Genomic DNA, 16,778 nt, shown 5'->3' with positions numbered 1-16,778 from the left:
ATGTCTGAAAGGGCTCTATTTAGAAGTGTCTGCAGAAACAGGAAATATGTGTGCCTGTGGTGTGTCAAGACAGCTCACAGACGAGTTAAACTCTAAGAAGAGGAAGCGAATGTTTTAGGAAAAGTAATGATAATGATAATGATGTTAATTGTATGCTTTAGTGTGTCAATACAGGTGGATTTCTCTCAACCTGGAACCTTGAGTACAGGGTCAAAAGCATAGATTAATTGGGAAAGTGCGAGTGCGAGAATACAGGGTATAATTGGGTTGAAATTGAAGGCTGAACTCATGATTGTTTAGAGATGTCCACCATGTCATAAACAAAAGAAGGCAAAATAATGACAGAAATAATTGACAACTATATTAATGAATAGACAACACATACTCAAGTTGTTATATGTGAAATTATTTTTGGAAAGGGTCAGAAGAGATAGTTTGAATTTAGAACTCAGTGATAAGATGCATGAATTAAACCTTATTGCAATAAACACTTGCAATGAAGAAAGCAGCTTACACTCAATTAATATGAACGCCAAGCCTTGATGCCATAGGCAATTTGTTTTGTTTTGGTTTGTTTGCTTAGTAAGTTTGGAAAACAAATTTGTGATCATACTTGTGGATCACAGTGACACATAATGATTTGGGCATATGATTTGCTGATGCCTAGTTTTAGAGCTGTGAGCTATGAGCTGTAAGCAAAGCAAGGTTTTTCCTACCTCAGAAGTTCGACACATGCCAGACAACTTTCCTATGTAGGCATTTTGCTCACACTGTCACACATCAGAATTGCTGTATGCTGTATCACGCGCTGACCTTCATAGCACCCCACAGGCTGGTGTCGTTGATATCTTTGTAGACGGTTCAGCGTCCAAAAGTAGCCTTGGGCGGAACTGTGTGGGTTATGCGGTAACCACAGTAGACACGATTTTAGAAGCAAAAGCACTAACTTCCTCACACTCTGCACAGAGTGCAGAACTCACGGCCGTCATACGTGCCTGTCAACTGCATGAAGACCGAGACATAAACATATACACTGACAGCCAGTATGTCTTTGCTGCTGTGCATCATTTTGCAAAAATCTGGCAGAATAGGGGGATGGTTACCTCTACTGGCAACCCAGTGCAACATGGAAATCTTTTGAAGGCACTGTTGGAAGTGTTGATATTGCCAAAACAGTTAGCATTAGGTAAATGTGCTGCACACCAGAAAGGCTACTCAGAGGTCACTGAAGGCAATAACTTTGTAGATCAAGCAGCAAAAGCAGCGGCACAACAAACTATAGACATATTAATGTCTGACTCCTCAATGCAAATACCACTTGATGTGCTTATGAATGAACGAAAAGCCGCACCAACTACAGAACAAAGGAAATGGTTAAACTGTGGAGCACAGCTAGAAAGTGGTTTGATGACTTGTAATGGCAAACCAATACTACCAAAGTCCCTACACAAATCAGCAGCATTATTGTCAACAGGAGGGGGGGTAGGAGTGGTAGATAAAATTTCGGAAATTTGTCGGAACATGCATGATTTGCCAAAAACTACACTAGCCGAATGGATGACTAAATTACTTGAAAATAAAGAGATTGTTCTAAACATCTCTCCAGTATCTTGCAGGTTGAAACCAGGTGATTGGATCCTGATCAAAGTACTCCAAAGGAAAAATTGGAGTTCACCAAGGTGGGAAGGTCCTTATCAAGTGCTAGTCACCACACCTACTGCCTGCAAAATAAGACCGTCCTGGATCCATCAAAGCCACTGCAAAAAAGTGAGTGACAACCTAAACGTTTAGACGCCGACACCCCTAACTCCTGTATGGTGATCTATTGGTGGAGGGAGGGCTGATCGGATATACCCCGCCTTCTTCTTCTTGCCAGTAGTCTACTCATCAGAGGTCACAGGTGTGTCTGGTCATCATGAAGACACTCGTCCTCCTAGTGGCTAATGTTGCACTCCTGGTGAGTTTATTAACACTCACCTGAAAGAAAGAAGATGAACAACACCACCTGCAGACAAGATGGACACATGACAACTCACATCTTTGTGACATGACACAAGACCACATTCATCCATGGATGAACAACGCATGGTATCGATATATACATGACAGCACACCCAGAAAAGACTGCTATGTTTGCTCCTATATGCCCCCAACGACACAGTACGCCACCTTAAAAAAATAACACTACGGCTTGTGTCTCAATTTGATTGATGACCCTAGCCTTGACCTTTTGACCCCTCCCCTCCCCCACAGGAAGTGTGTAATTTGATCCCTAAGCGTGACGAATTGCATCTATGGCTTGTGTCTCGATTTGATTGATGACCCTAGCCTTGACCTTTTGACCCCTCCCCTCCCCCACCGGAAGTGTTTAATTTGATCCCTAAGTGTGACGAATTGCATCAGCAGCTTGTGTCAAAATTTGATTGATGACCCTAGCCTTGACCTTGTCACCCCTCCCCTCCCCCACAGGAAGTGTGTAATATGATCCATAATCGCGCCACCTGTTGTGAGAAAAAAAATTAAAAAACGTTTTTAGAGGGAGGGGGGTCTGCGGAGGGAGGAGAATAAAAACAGAGAGGAGGGCGCGCACTATCCTATGCACAGACGCAAGATGGATCCTTTCATTCTGCAGCCCTGCGTTCCTCTGTACTTGGACGGGGAAGAGATCTGCTCTCCCGAGGCCGTAAGCATGGGAGGCAGCAGCGGCGAGTGGTCTTCGTCGATTATCAGCGACACCCCCGTCACCGTCTACAGTAACAGATCGAAAGCAGCCGATGCTCCGCGGAAAGAAGGGAGAAATAAGGAGGTCTTCATGTTCCGCAGCCAGATACCGGCTCCGAGGAGCTTGCGGGGAGAATGGACTCTGCCTATTGAGGGCTGTGGAAAGTGGGGCTACATCTTCAAATACGAGCTGGGAGAGCTTTGGCTCTATCAGCTTAATGAAGGAGAAAACTTGACGGAATCGAGCAACCTTGTGAAGCTGACTTCCTGTGACTGGGCCGTGTTGAAGCTGCTGATTGCGCTGGTTATCGGAGAGGCTAACGAGGATTTTCCTATTCCAGAAGAGGAAATTGTTACTCCTAAAAGACGCCGGAGAGAGGAGGATAATCCTCCTCCTCCCCCTCCTCCTCCTTCTCCTTCCGACTCCTCTGCAGAGGATGATGAAATAGAGGTTGATGATCCTCCTGCCACCATCGCTGCTGAGAATGATGGGGATGAAATAGAGGTTGATCCTCCTGCTACCATCGCTGCTGAGAATGATGAGGATGAAATAGAGGTTGATCCTCCTCGCCTCCCTGCTGAAAAAACTCCGGACAAACAGGACCCCCCTGTAGAGGATTCCTCCTCGGATGAGGAGGATGATTCTTCATCCGATGAGGATGATAATCCTCTCCACATCATTACCGAAGAAGAAGAAGAAGAAGATCAGCCCCTGGCTGAAAAACTTTCAGAAGATGTTCCCCCGGCTCCAGAAAAAAAAGAGGAGAAAGCAACCCCTGCTTCAGCGGATGAGAATAAAGAAAACATCCCCCCAGCTGCTGAAAAAAAAGCTTTGGAAGAAGAAGAAGAAGAAGAAGAAGAGGATATTCCTCCTCCTCCTCCCCGGAACGGGGGCATACGCTTCAAGGACGGAGAACTAAGCAAGACTAAAATAATCTTGTCAACCGTCTGGTCTTCAGGAGCCACAGCCACGGGCAGATGGAGACTGCGGGCCAGCCTGCGCTCAACGGATGAGTCTGATGCGCCCGACATTTTCGTCATGGAGAAATTCAACCCCGACTGCGGTTTATTTCGCAGCATGATGGTTTTACCCGCCAAAGAATGGATCGTAAGGATGCTGCAAGTGAGGAAGGATATTACAATTCTTTTTCAAAGTTGCCGCTGCTGGAGAGACGCCGTAGCGGTGAAAAAAACTCTGAGCTTCTGAAAATCCCCGCCCATCCCGGACCACGCCCCCTTCCTTTTGTTTTAAAAAGGAAGCCCGCGGTCGTTCAAAAACCTTTTTTAGCTCTGAGAGAGAGAGATGGACTCTGCACCCCTGCTTCGCGATGAGGAGGTCAGTTCCTCGGACGAGGGTGAGCTGGTACCCGACACTCCCGGCTACTGCGAACATCCGGAGCAGCAAGCCGACCAGCCGGACGGCTGGGCGTCTTCTTTATTCATCGACGCTGTGAAAACCGCCGTGTATCATCTGGTCAACTTGGTGATCAACAAGTACCGCGCCGATGAATGCAACGGCTTTAAGATCGATCATCCCAGCCAGAGACAACACGAGTGTCTGCAAATCTTGGAGGATGATTTTTACTCGGACAACTATTACAGCATCAGGAAGAAACTGCTCACCCCTCGTTTCATTCCTTCCATTCAACGTCTGCTGATTGTCCGCAACATCAAGACGGATGACGCCAAAGTCAGCACGGTGGCGGAGACTCTGCTCCATGAACTGAAGTCGGTGAGGAGAGTTTTTGACGCCATCACTGAGGTTTACGACAATCTGGTGGGGCAGGATGTGGTCAAAATCGGGGAGCTGCGATTGGTCACAGAGTGCTACAAAGGATACTGATTCTTATCCTGCATGCATGCATGTATCCTATATTTAACCTCGTTTTTTTAATCATGTATCCTCTTTCTTAAAAAACCTACCTCGTTTTTTAATCATGTGCGTTGCTTTTTTTAAAAACATGTATTGTGTTTCTTAAAATCCTACCTCGTTTTTTAATCATGTATTTTTAAAACATGTACGCTGCTTTTTTAAAGCATATATCAGGGTTTTGAAAAAAACGCTGATCATCCTGCATTTAGCACACTTTTAAAAACATGTATCCTGTTTTTTATAACCTTTTTCAAAAGCATGTTTGATCTCAGGTTTTTTGAATTTAAAAAATGTATTCCTGTTTTTGCATGTTAAACCCTCTGGTTTTTGAATAAAAATATTTTTAAAAAGCCTTCATCTATGGTTTTTGAATATAAAAGTATGTTTAAATAGATCAAATAATAAAAGCCGACTCCTGCGACGCGATAACGCAGACGGCTTTATATCACAAGACGGGATGGCTGAGAAAAGAGCGATGAAAAAAGTGTATTACGACCCCCTTCACCCCGGTAGTTTCGGAGGAGTAGATAGGCTCAGGCGGGGTGTGGAAGAGGAGACGGGTAAAAAAGTGGATGTTCGCAAGGTGCAAGATTTTTTATCCGAGCAGGACGCTTATACTCTGCAACAAACCGGCGCGAGTAAGATTTAAGAGAAACAGAGTGTTTGTGACCAAACCGCTGAAGCAGCTTCAGGCCGACCTGTGCGACATGAGACACCTGTCTGAATACAACGACGGATTTAATTATTTATTGACCGTCATAGACGTATTTTCAAAAAAGGCTTATGCGCGCGCCCTTAAAAAGAAGACGGGGTCAGAAGTGACCGAAGCTTTCGAGTCTGTGTTGAGAGAGAGTCAAATACCCGAAAATGTACAAACCGATGCGGGAAAAGAGTTTTTCAACAAGAGTTTTCAGGCTCTGATGAGAAATCACGGCATCACTCATTTTGCCACCGCCAGCGACCTAAAGGCCTCGGTGGCGGAGAGGTTTAACCGCACGCTAAAAACGCGAATGTGGAGGTATTTCACCGCCCACAATACCAGACGCTATCTGGAGGTGTTGCCCGATCTGTTAGAAGGGTATAACCGCAGTTATCACAGCGGCATTAAAATGACGCCCGCCGAGGTGTGCCCCGAGAACGCGGATCAAGTGTTTCGCAACTTGTACGGCACGACCCCCGCCCGTCCGAAAATAAACATGAAATTTAAGAGGGGGGATCTGGTGAGAATATCCAAAGTGAGAGGAGTATTTGATAAAAAATACGAGCAGAGTTTCACGGACGAAACCTTTACTGTGACCCGGGCCCTTCGGCGCTCACGCCCCGTGTACAAGCTGGAAGATTATGACAGGGAGCCCATCGAAGGGTCGTTTTATGAGGCCGAGCTGCAGAAAGTGAAAATGACAGAGGACAAAGCGTTTCATGTGGAGAAGATTTTAAAGCGGCGCGCGGTCAGAGGCGAAAAGCAGGTGTTTGTCAAGTGGAAAAACTGGCCTGAGAAATTCAACAGCTGGGTGAAAGCCTCGGAAGTGGTCGGGGTATAAAAAAGAGAGCCCCCCTGATCATTCGGCTCATTTTTTAATTTTCACTCGCCTCATGGAGTCCGAAGGGTTTTACGTGACCCTGCCCTCCAACGCCAGCAAGGAATTATTTAAAGATAATACGAGCGGATGCTACACCGTGGACCTGGCCAAACCCATAGAGCTGACCGGAGAATGGACCGTGGGTCTTTGCGAATTTATTTATCCGCGCACTTGGTACAACCTACCCCGGACGCCTCCTACTTGGAGCTGATGCGGACGAAGGGAGAGGAGGAAGATCAGCCCCTGGTGATTTTAAAATTTGGTAGGGGAGGTCATTACGGCCGCATTAAAGATCTATTGGAGCACCTGGTGCCGGCGATCCAAAAGTATGACCCCTCGTTCGAGGCCTCTTTCAACAACATCACCAAACATCTGGATGTGAAAGGCAACGGGAGCCATAAAATCAAGGCCTTCCCTCCTCTGGCTTACATGTTGGGATTGAGAGCGAACGAGTGGTGGACCGTGTCGAAGCGCTCTACCCCCTATCCGCGCGATATGAGCGTGGGAGTATATAACCTGTTTCTCTACACCGACATCATTCAGTATCAAGGCTTGCTGCTCCGGATGTTCGCAGTAGCCGGGAGTGTCGGGTACCAGCTCACCCTCGTCCGAGGAACTGACCTCCTCATCGCGAAGCAGGGGTGCAGAGTCCATCTCTCTCTCTCAGAGCTAAAAAAGGCTTTTTGAACGACCGCGGGCTTCCTTTTTAAAACAAAAGGAAGGGGGCGTGGTCCGGGATGGGCGGGGATTTTCAGAAGCTCAGAGTTTTTTTCACCGCTACGGCGTCTCTCCAGCAGCGGCAACTTTGAAAAAGAATTGTAATATCCTTCCTCACTTGCAGCATCCTTACGATCCATTCTTTGGCGGGTAAAACCATCATGCTGCGAAATAAACCGCAGTCGGGGTTGAATTTCTCCATGACGAAAATGTCGGGCGCATCAGACTCATCCGTTGAGCGCAGGCTGGCCCGCAGTCTCCATCTGCCCGTGGCTGTGGCTCCTGAAGACCAGACGGTTGACAAGATTATTTTAGTCTTGCTTAGTTCTCCGTCCTTGAAGCGTATGCCCCCGTTCCGGGGAGGAGGAGGAGGAATATCCTCTTCTTCTTCTTCTTCTTCTTCTTCCAAAGCTTTTTTTTCAGCAGCTGGGGGGATGTTTTCTTTATTCTCATCCGCTGAAGCAGGGGTTGCTTTCTCCTCTTTTTTTTCTGGAGCCGGGGGAACATCTTCTGAAAGTTTTTCAGCCAGGGGCTGATCTTCTTCTTCTTCTTCTTCGGTAATGATGTGGAGAGGATTATCATCCTCATCGGATGAAGAATCATCCTCCTCATCCGAGGAGGAATCCTCTACAGGGGGGTCCTGTTTGTCCGGAGTTTTTTCAGCAGGGAGGCGAGGAGGATCAACCTCTATTTCATCCTCATCATTCTCAGCAGCGATGGTAGCAGGAGGATCAACCTCTATTTCATCCCCATCATTCTCAGCAGCGATGGTGGCAGGAGGATCATCAACCTCTATTTCATCATCCTCTGCAGAGGAGTCGGAAGGAGAAGGAGGAGGAGGGGGAGGAGGAGGATTATCCTCCTCTCTCCGGCGTCTTTTAGGAGTAACAATTTCCTCTTCTGGAATAGGAAAATCCTCGTTAGCCTCTCCGATAACCAGCGCAATCAGCAGCTTCAACACGGCCCAGTCACAGGAAGTCAGCTTCACAAGGTTGCTCGATTCCGTCAAGTTTTCTCCTTCATTAAGCTGATAGAGCCAAAGCTCTCCCAGCTCGTATTTGAAGATGTAGCCCCACTTTCCACAGCCCTCAATAGGCAGAGTCCATTCTCCCCGCAAGCTCCTCGGAGCCGGTATCTGGCTGCGGAACATGAAGACCTCCTTATTTCTCCCTTCTTTCCGCGGAGCATCGGCTGCTTCCGATCTGTTACTGTAGACGGTGACGGGGGTGTCGCTGATAATCGACGAAGACCACTCGCCGCTGCTGCCTCCCATGCTTACGGCCTCGGGAGAGCAGATCTCTTCCCCGTCCAAGTACAGAGGAACGCAGGGCTGCAGAATGAAAGGATCCATCTTGCGTCTGTGCATAGGATAGTGCGCGCCCTCCTCTCTGTTTTTATTCTCCTCCCTCCGCAGACCCCCCTCCCTCTAAAAACGTTTTTTAATTTTTTTTCTCACAACAGGTGGCGCGATTATGGATCATATTACACACTTCCTGTGGGGGAGGGGAGGGGTGACAAGGTCAAGGCTAGGGTCATCAATCAAATTTTGACACAAGGTGCGGATGCAATTCGTCACGCTTAGGGATCAAATTAAACACTTCCGGTGGGGGAGGGGAGGGGTCAAAAGGTCAAGGCTAGGGTCATCAATCAAATTTTGACACAAGGTGCGGATGCAATTCGTCACGCTTAGGGATCATATTACACACTTCCTGTGGGGGAGGGGAGGGGTGAAAAGGTCAAGGCTAGGGTCATCAATCAAATTGAGACAGAAGGTGTAGTGTTATCTTTTTTCACCTTGTATGCGAAGGGAATGGACATAATTCAAGCAAAGTGTGCCGCGAGCTACGCCAGCCTTGGGCATCAATTCCAGGGAATCGTGGTCAACCATGAGGAACCTCTCCAGATAGGACTGCGAAATGGCACATGTGACGAATGGTCCTGGGTTGACCTGAAAGTGAAGCACAGAAGTAAGGCTAAATCATTCCCAGTCTTTCTTGGAAACAATGGGAATTTGAGCCACAGCCTATGCTACCGCCAAGAGAACGGATCCACGCCAATGGGAAACACCACCAACTGCAAAGCAGTACAGACACACGCTCCTGGAGGGCCCGTGAAGAGCAGCAACATCTCAAATGGCACCTTCTGGGTGCAAGGGATGGCCTGGGATATCCTTCCTGGGAACTGGACAGGTCAGTGCGCTCCCATTTTCATATCTGACCACACTTTCAAGATAACCATGGACGCCACGTCAACTTCAACGTCAACAACAAGGAAAAGACGAAGCACCCCAGACCTCAAGCAGCATGATTCCATGTGGGGTTCCGATGTCCCAGAGGAATTTAAACTTTGGACTGAAAGACAAAAGGTTCTGAATGCTTCATGTAAAATCGACGACGAACAGGATCAGGAAATTGACGCTCTGCGCATTGCAGTAATGCAACACAGGGTAGCGTTGGACATGATTCTCGCCGAGAAAGGAGAAAGGTGTCTTCTTTAACAACACATGTTGCACATACATTCCAGATAATGTGCACTCACCGAACATGACTGATGCTCTGAAAACACTCAGACAACTTCGGAATGCACAACAACGAGACTATGCCACAAACACAGAAGACTGGCTTACGTGGCTTTTAAGCGGCTCTTGGAAGTCCCTGCTGATTAAAGGACTTGGTTTTGTTGGTGTTATAATACTGTTATTCTGCTTCAATTCATGCTTACATCACCCTATCACAGAATGATGAAGATGATAATGAGATAGACACTTGGATATAACATACTCACAAAACCCACTATTTTATGATGTCTTGGCTAAAAATGTCTACAAGTGGCCGTAGACTGATGCACTGTTAGTGGTTGCTATGTACATATATAGAAGGAAAGATCAAACAACAGGTGGGAATGTCAAAAGATTTCAGGATTTTGGGATTTTTATTATGTTATGCTTAAAAGTACGTTTCTTTATCTAAATGTGTTTGCTCTTTTCAGTATTAAGCTTAAATAGGGAAGTCACATTTTGTGCAGACTCCTAAATAGGGAAGTTACATACACTCTGTACTCCACAGGAAGCCTGCACGCAGCACGGGTCTATTTTATCTCTTCCTGTATCTCCTCTGTGAATAAAGACTGTTTTTTTTTACTGCAGGGTGCGAATCTCCCTGAGTCTCAACCGTGTACACGTTAAACCTGTCTGAGCGTTTTTATTCCGACCTGAGTTGCAATACAGGAAAACTCCTGACAGTCTCCCTCGTCAAGAAAGCTGTGATTTAGAGTTTTATATTCTGCTGCTGAGTCCTGCATTCTGGGTTCAGTCCTGCCACACACGCCTTACATGTCAGTCAACACTTGATGAAAAGCATCTGCTTAATGTTTACATTCATAAAGAGTTTGTAGTGTCCAGTTTGTTGCATCTGCTCAAAATGATCACATAATGGCTCTGTAGCAAGAGGCACACACACCCTGTGCCCATCTGTATTGTTTCCTAAACTTAACAGGCCCAGCCTTAATATTACTCTTATTGGTCTTTCCGAGTCTTTCTGGGTCACAAAATAAACTTTTCAAGTTTTAAGATATTTTCTGGTGAGAGTCTAGGTTTTTTTTTTATTGTTTGGCATTTTTCTGAGTTTGTTATTTGTTCCCGAGTTAATCAGTTTGGCTGAGATTAAAGTTATAGTTTTCACACAGCTGAATAAACGTCACACAGAAAACTGATTAAACAGAAGTGTGAGATGACCGAGAATTCACACCAGTGTCCTGTTATATTTTACAAAGCAAGAAGCAGACGGCTGAGTTTATTAAACTCCACCGAGACAGCGGTGATGCAAATCTGAAAGCTAGACCGTCCCATTTCACAGCCGCTCATTTCCCACCTACCTGACCTCCTGAGGACCCAGCCCACGTAGACCGCGAAGGACGGGTCCTCAGAAGGATGTAGCCTATGAATTTGTACACCCCTATAGACTGCCCGAAAAAAAACCCCCAATACTGTAGGTCATGTGTGAATTGAGTCAGAACTAATCTTGCTTGGTTTTGGAGCACAGGCATAAAACGAGAAAGAAATAAAAAGAAATCCTCGAACCGCCCAGTTCTGATGAATCTCAACAACATTTTTTCCCATGTATGTTTTGTAACACAAGTAAATTTAGCCTCAGTGTTTGCTTTAGGTGGTTGACAGCCTCAGTTTCAAACCCTGTTACAGTGAAGTGAACTAACAAAAAGAGCAGTTTGGAGTTGACCAGATCAGAATCACATAAATAATGTCATTTCAAGTCATTTTGGATCATGAAAGGAAAGAAATTATGGTTGTATTTATATATTGATTTATTAATTTAAAAAAAAAGTTTTGTCCTCTTCAGTGAAAAGGCAGTAAAAGTACAGTCCATCCTGGTTTTTTTTTATTTGTCCCTCATGTTTTTCTCTCACACCCGTACCATAGATTCAGCATTCATGACATTTTGCTGATAACTTCATTTAATTGTTACTTCCTGTAGCTGAAAAAAGTTAAAAAGCGAATCATTTTCTTTTCAAGATATTTTTTATTTCTCAATTACAACTACAAGAAAATGTAACCAAATTACAAAACACAGAAAAATGTTTTGCACCTTTAAAAAAACAAAAAACAAAAACCATAAACTAAACACATTCACTTCAACATATAACAACAATATTATTAATAATACATTATACACTGTCATAACTGAATAGTTATGACTGAAAACTAAAGTTGTACAGAAAACAAATGTTCAACACCTAAAGTGTCCTTTCAAAAAAATGTAAAAGATAAAATACAAACCGAATATGATATTTATATAAATAAATGAATGAATGAAGAAAAGTACCTGAGGAAAACCGTTGCAGACTCACTTCTTTTTTTCTTTTCTGTCCCGCACCCTTTTCTGCTGTGGTTATAATACCCAATTAATGCAGTTAGAAATTTGACACATTATAATGAAAAATGTAGATTTATTCATTTTAGTCAAACACATCAATTCCTCTCTCGCGGTCATTTTATCTTTCAAGATCGGGTCCTCTAACAGAGGCCTGAGAGCTTGAGGTGTCCTGTGCAGTATCTTGGACTAGTTCCTAGAACTGGAAGAGATCTCGGATGTTGTTCCTGGGATCTGCTGAAGTCACTTGCCTAGCTTGGGAGTCATGGCCTCAGTACTCCGATGACCACTGGGACCACTGTTACCTTCACCCTCCACATCTTCTCCAGCTTCTTGTGTTCCTTCTTCCTGATGCTGCTGTCATTCGGAATTGCTACATCTATCACTACGTCCATCTTTCTCCACTACTCTTTGTCCACTACTACTATGTCCGGTTGGTTAGCCATCACCAGCTTGTCTGTCTGAATCTGTAAGTCCCACAGGATATGAGCTCAGCCGGCCACTTGGTTATAGCATTCCATGTATGCCCTGCCTGCTAGCAGTTTCCACCCTGCTGTTCATGCAGCTGGATTCTGCTGCATTTTCAAAAATACCAGTGTAGGTGTGGACGTAGCGTAAAAGAGTTAGTAGTTTATTTTCTTACTACCTGTAATTTATTGCAGATTACTTGTATTTACTTAATTGTTTACTAAATGTTTGAGGTGTGAAATAAACCGCAATGGAGCAAAATATGGTTGTGTGTGGTTGGAGGACGTGTTTGTGCGTGCTTTTGTGCACGCGTGGGGGGTGGGGGGGGGGGGGATAGTTGAAATGAGCTCCAGATCTTTTATTTATTTGTTTTCATCATGGAATAAGGAAATGAACAGGCCTCCCCTGGCCATGAAAATTCCACACTGTGTATACACGATGTTGGCAAGGTTACTTGAATGTATACACAGAAGTATAAATGCCCCGTTATAAAGTGAGAAAACTTACATTATGTAGATGAGATTAACTAAGGCAACTACGAGTAGACTAACAAGTCTACATATTCTCTCAGAGGAAGTAAAACACTTTCATAGTGAGTCTTACTCGTGATGTGGAGAATCTTGGGCATAAAGAGGTTGAAGTGCAACCCTGGCACTCTCCTGATTTCACTCTACACGATTTCTATCATTATGTTATCAACAACCCATCAAATGATCCTGGATGAGATCAGAGGGCTTTCTGTTGACAATACCTGTAATTTTCCATCATTAAGTGCTCCTGTTTTCGTTATTCACCACAGTTAATAAAACTTTTTGAAAGTCGATCTAAATGTGGGCAGACTCACACTAAGTAAAACTCTTATGATGTAAAAATGCAAACAAATTGTTTTGCATTCTAAAACTCTTTAAGTACTTTTCCTCTGATGGAGTCTAATATTAGCTGGCATGATGTTAACTTACAATGTTATATTATTGTTTAGCTGACTCCAGTCAGCTGTCCAGAGATGGCAGGGTCCGATATTTGCTGATGATAACCAGCTGCGACAATATCGAGAATAAATAAACATGTTCCTGTGGGATTTCTTATGTTCGAACACTTCAGGTGAGGAAGAACAGGACGAGATGGAGATGAGGAGAAGAGAGTAGCGGTGGAGGAGAGGAGGCAAGAGAAAACAAAAATACTACTTGAAACAGATACTGATTAAAACTTCATATAACTGATGCTACTGTTTATTTCATGCAGCGATGTGCACATGATATCACATGCAAGACCTCAGCAGATACCCCTGTTTGTTAATTGTCTGGCCGGTTATTTTAAGTAAACCTTAGTTGTGTTTTTGTTTAACTGGCTCAAAGGTTGAGTCCTGTTTAGTAACCACAATTCGAGATTTCCTTTTATTATTTTTTATTTTAAAAATCATTTTATCACAATTGTTAAATCTTTTTTTTCTCACTTAAAATACTATTAAAAAATATTGCATCTTGGATCTTGTGGTTTATGGCCTGGTCTTGCATGTAATGTGAACAGAGTGCAAATAGTAAATCTTTAATAGCACATTGAAAAAACATGCTTCTCATATTTAGATACAAAGCAGAACCATTTATTTCTATTGCCATGGTCCTGGGTGTGACCCAGTGTTTTGTGATATTTGTAATCATTCCCAGTACTTAGTATTCTCTGTGCCTCCCTTATGTTTGGTGTCTGTGCTTCTCAGTTGCTCTGTTTCCCCAGTCAGTTGTATCCCCTAGTCAAGTCCACATCTCAGTGTTACATTTCCTGTTTTACTTTGAAGGTCTGTGTCCTACGTGAATCTGTTGCGTTTCACTTCCCTTGGGTCTCGTCATGTCTGATTTCTTCCACCTGTGCTCCCCTTCTGTGTCTCATTCCCCTCGTTATTCCCCAGTGTATTTAAGCCCTGTTTTTCTCTGTGTCAGTGGCACATTTTCCCTCATTCAATTCAATTTGATTCGCTTTGATTTGATTCAATTCAATTTAATTCAATTCAGTTTTATTTTATTTACATAGCGCCAAATCACAACAACAGTCACCTCAAGGCGCTTTATATTGTACAGTAGATCGTACAATAATAGATTAAGAGAAAACCCAACAATCATATGACCCCCTATGAGCAAGCACTTTGGCGACAGTGGGAAGGAAAAACTCCCTTTTAACAGGAAGAAACCTCCGGCAGAACCAGGCTCAGGGAGGGGCGGGGCCATCTGCTGTGACTGGTTGGCGTGAGAGAAGGAAAACAGGATAAAGACATGCTGTGGAAGAGAAACAGAAATTATTAACAGGTACGATTCGATGCAGAGAGGTCTATTAACACATAGTGAGTGAGAAAGGTGACTGAAAAGGAAAAAACTCAATGCATCATGGGAATCCCCCAGCAGTCTACACCTATTGAAGCATAACTAAGGGAGGATTCAGGGTCACCTGGTCCAGCCCTAACTATATGCTTTAGCAAAAAAGGAAAGTTTGAAGCCTGATCTTGAAAGTAGAGATAGGCTGTATCCCAATTCAGGGTCTGCAGCCTTAAAGTACGCAGCCTTAACGATCCACAAGGGCCGCGTACTCAAAGACCGCTAAGGCCGGAATTGCGAGGCTTGTGAAATGGGACGGTCTAGCCTCCGTCGCGCTGCCCAGGTTGCCTAGCAACCATGATACTATCCGCTGGAAAAGCTTCATACAGCTTTGTTTGACAGAAATGAAGGAGAACATATTTTGTTCATTTGTTTGTTTCTACATGAGCTTTGATGTGATAAGTATCTGAGGCTGAGACCACAGGACTGTAAAACATGATTGTTGGGCTTCATTTCTGTACTGAATGGTCATTTTAAGATTAGCTAGTAAATAACAATTAACTAATGTTGTTCATGAGACTAAAGTCATCTCACTTTGGTAATGTAAATATAATATGGCCAATATTAAAGTTATTATTAGAATCATTATTAGTTATTACAGCAGTGAATGAACTCTGTGTCAAATACTGAGCTTCAGTAAAGATTCAAGTTGCATTTATTTATATTTCCTGTCACCTTAAATCTTCACTCAAAGACAGGTATATATAAGAGACAAATATTGTTCTTTTAATATGTTGGCATTACTATATCCATAAAATCATCACATTTTCTGTAAGATTAAGGCCGACTATTGAACGGCGTATATTTTAAAGTAAAGACTTTAAAACCAAGTTAGTACAAACGTCACTAATGTCACATAACTTTGCCGACATGTGACCAACAGAAATGTTTTAATGTTCTTCGTTATTAAACATTTGCACATAAATAAGTGACATAATATTCAAAAAGTTTACTCTTCAGGCGCCCCTCTTCCGCCTTTTTTTTTTTTTCAGCATAATTATCCACACCCACCGCCGTGCTATGCATTCTGGGATATGTTGGGCCACAAAGTCTACACCGCCACATCCTTAAAATTCAGGGAAATGAAGGACGCATTTGAGGGCCGCATTTCGAGCAGCCTTTGAATTAGGACAGCCTTCGTCGTGTCGCTGTGATGTAATCGGCCTTAAAATGCGGCCTTTAAGGCTGCAGACCCTGAATTGGGATACAGCCATAGTGTCTGTCTCCTGAATCCAAACTGGAAGCTGGTTCCACAGAAGAGGGACCTGAAAACTGAAGGCTCTGCCTCCCATTCTACTTTTAAATACTCTAGGAACAACAAGTAGGCCTGCAGTGTGAGAGCGAAGTGCTCTAATGGGGTGATATGGTACTACAAGGTCATTAAGATAAGCTGGGGCCTGATTATTTAAGACCTTGTATGTGAGGAGCAGGATTTTGAATTCAATTCTGGATTTAACAGGAAGCCAATGAAGGGAAGCCAAAACAGGAGAAATCTGCTCTCTCTTTCTAGTCCCTGTCAGGACTCTTGCTGCAGCATTTTGGATTAACTGAAGGCTTTTCAGCGACTTTTTAGGACATCCTGATAATAGTGAATTACAGTAGTCCAGCCTGGAAGTAATAAATGCATGAACTAGTTTTTCAGCGTCACTCTGAGACAGGATATTTCTAACTTTAGAGATGTTGTACAAATGGAAGAAAGCAGTCTTACATATTTGTTTAATATGTGCATTGAAGGACATATCCTGGTCAAAAATGACTCCAAGGTTCCTCACAGTGTTACTGGAGGACAAGGTAATGCCATCCAGAGTAAGAATCTGCTTAGATACCATATTTCTAAGACTTTCAGGGCCAAGTACAATAACCTCAGTTTTATCTGAATTAAGGCTGTGTTTCTTTGTGTGTTTCCCTGTGAGTTTGGTGTAGTTTTGTTTTGTTTTGTGTTCTATGCCTTTTCCTTTGCCTGCAATAAGGTGGTGGTTTTAGAGTTTATCCCTTGTGTCTGAGAGTCTGCATTTTGGGTCCAACTCCTGCCTGCACACAGCTGAATCTTGACATCTATTGATATCTCAACACAATCTGTGTGAAAATACTGTGAATAAAAACATCTTATATTCAGTTCAACATTCTTTAAAAATAATAATAATGGTAATAAAAATAAAAAGTCGAACCT

The sequence above is a fragment of the Oreochromis niloticus genome, linkage group LG13 (genome assembly GCF_001858045.2).
Source record: "Oreochromis niloticus isolate F11D_XX linkage group LG13, O_niloticus_UMD_NMBU, whole genome shotgun sequence".
NCBI classification, from domain to species: domain Eukaryota; kingdom Metazoa; phylum Chordata; class Actinopteri; order Cichliformes; family Cichlidae; genus Oreochromis; species Oreochromis niloticus.
This window is presented reverse-complemented; position numbering follows the sequence as displayed.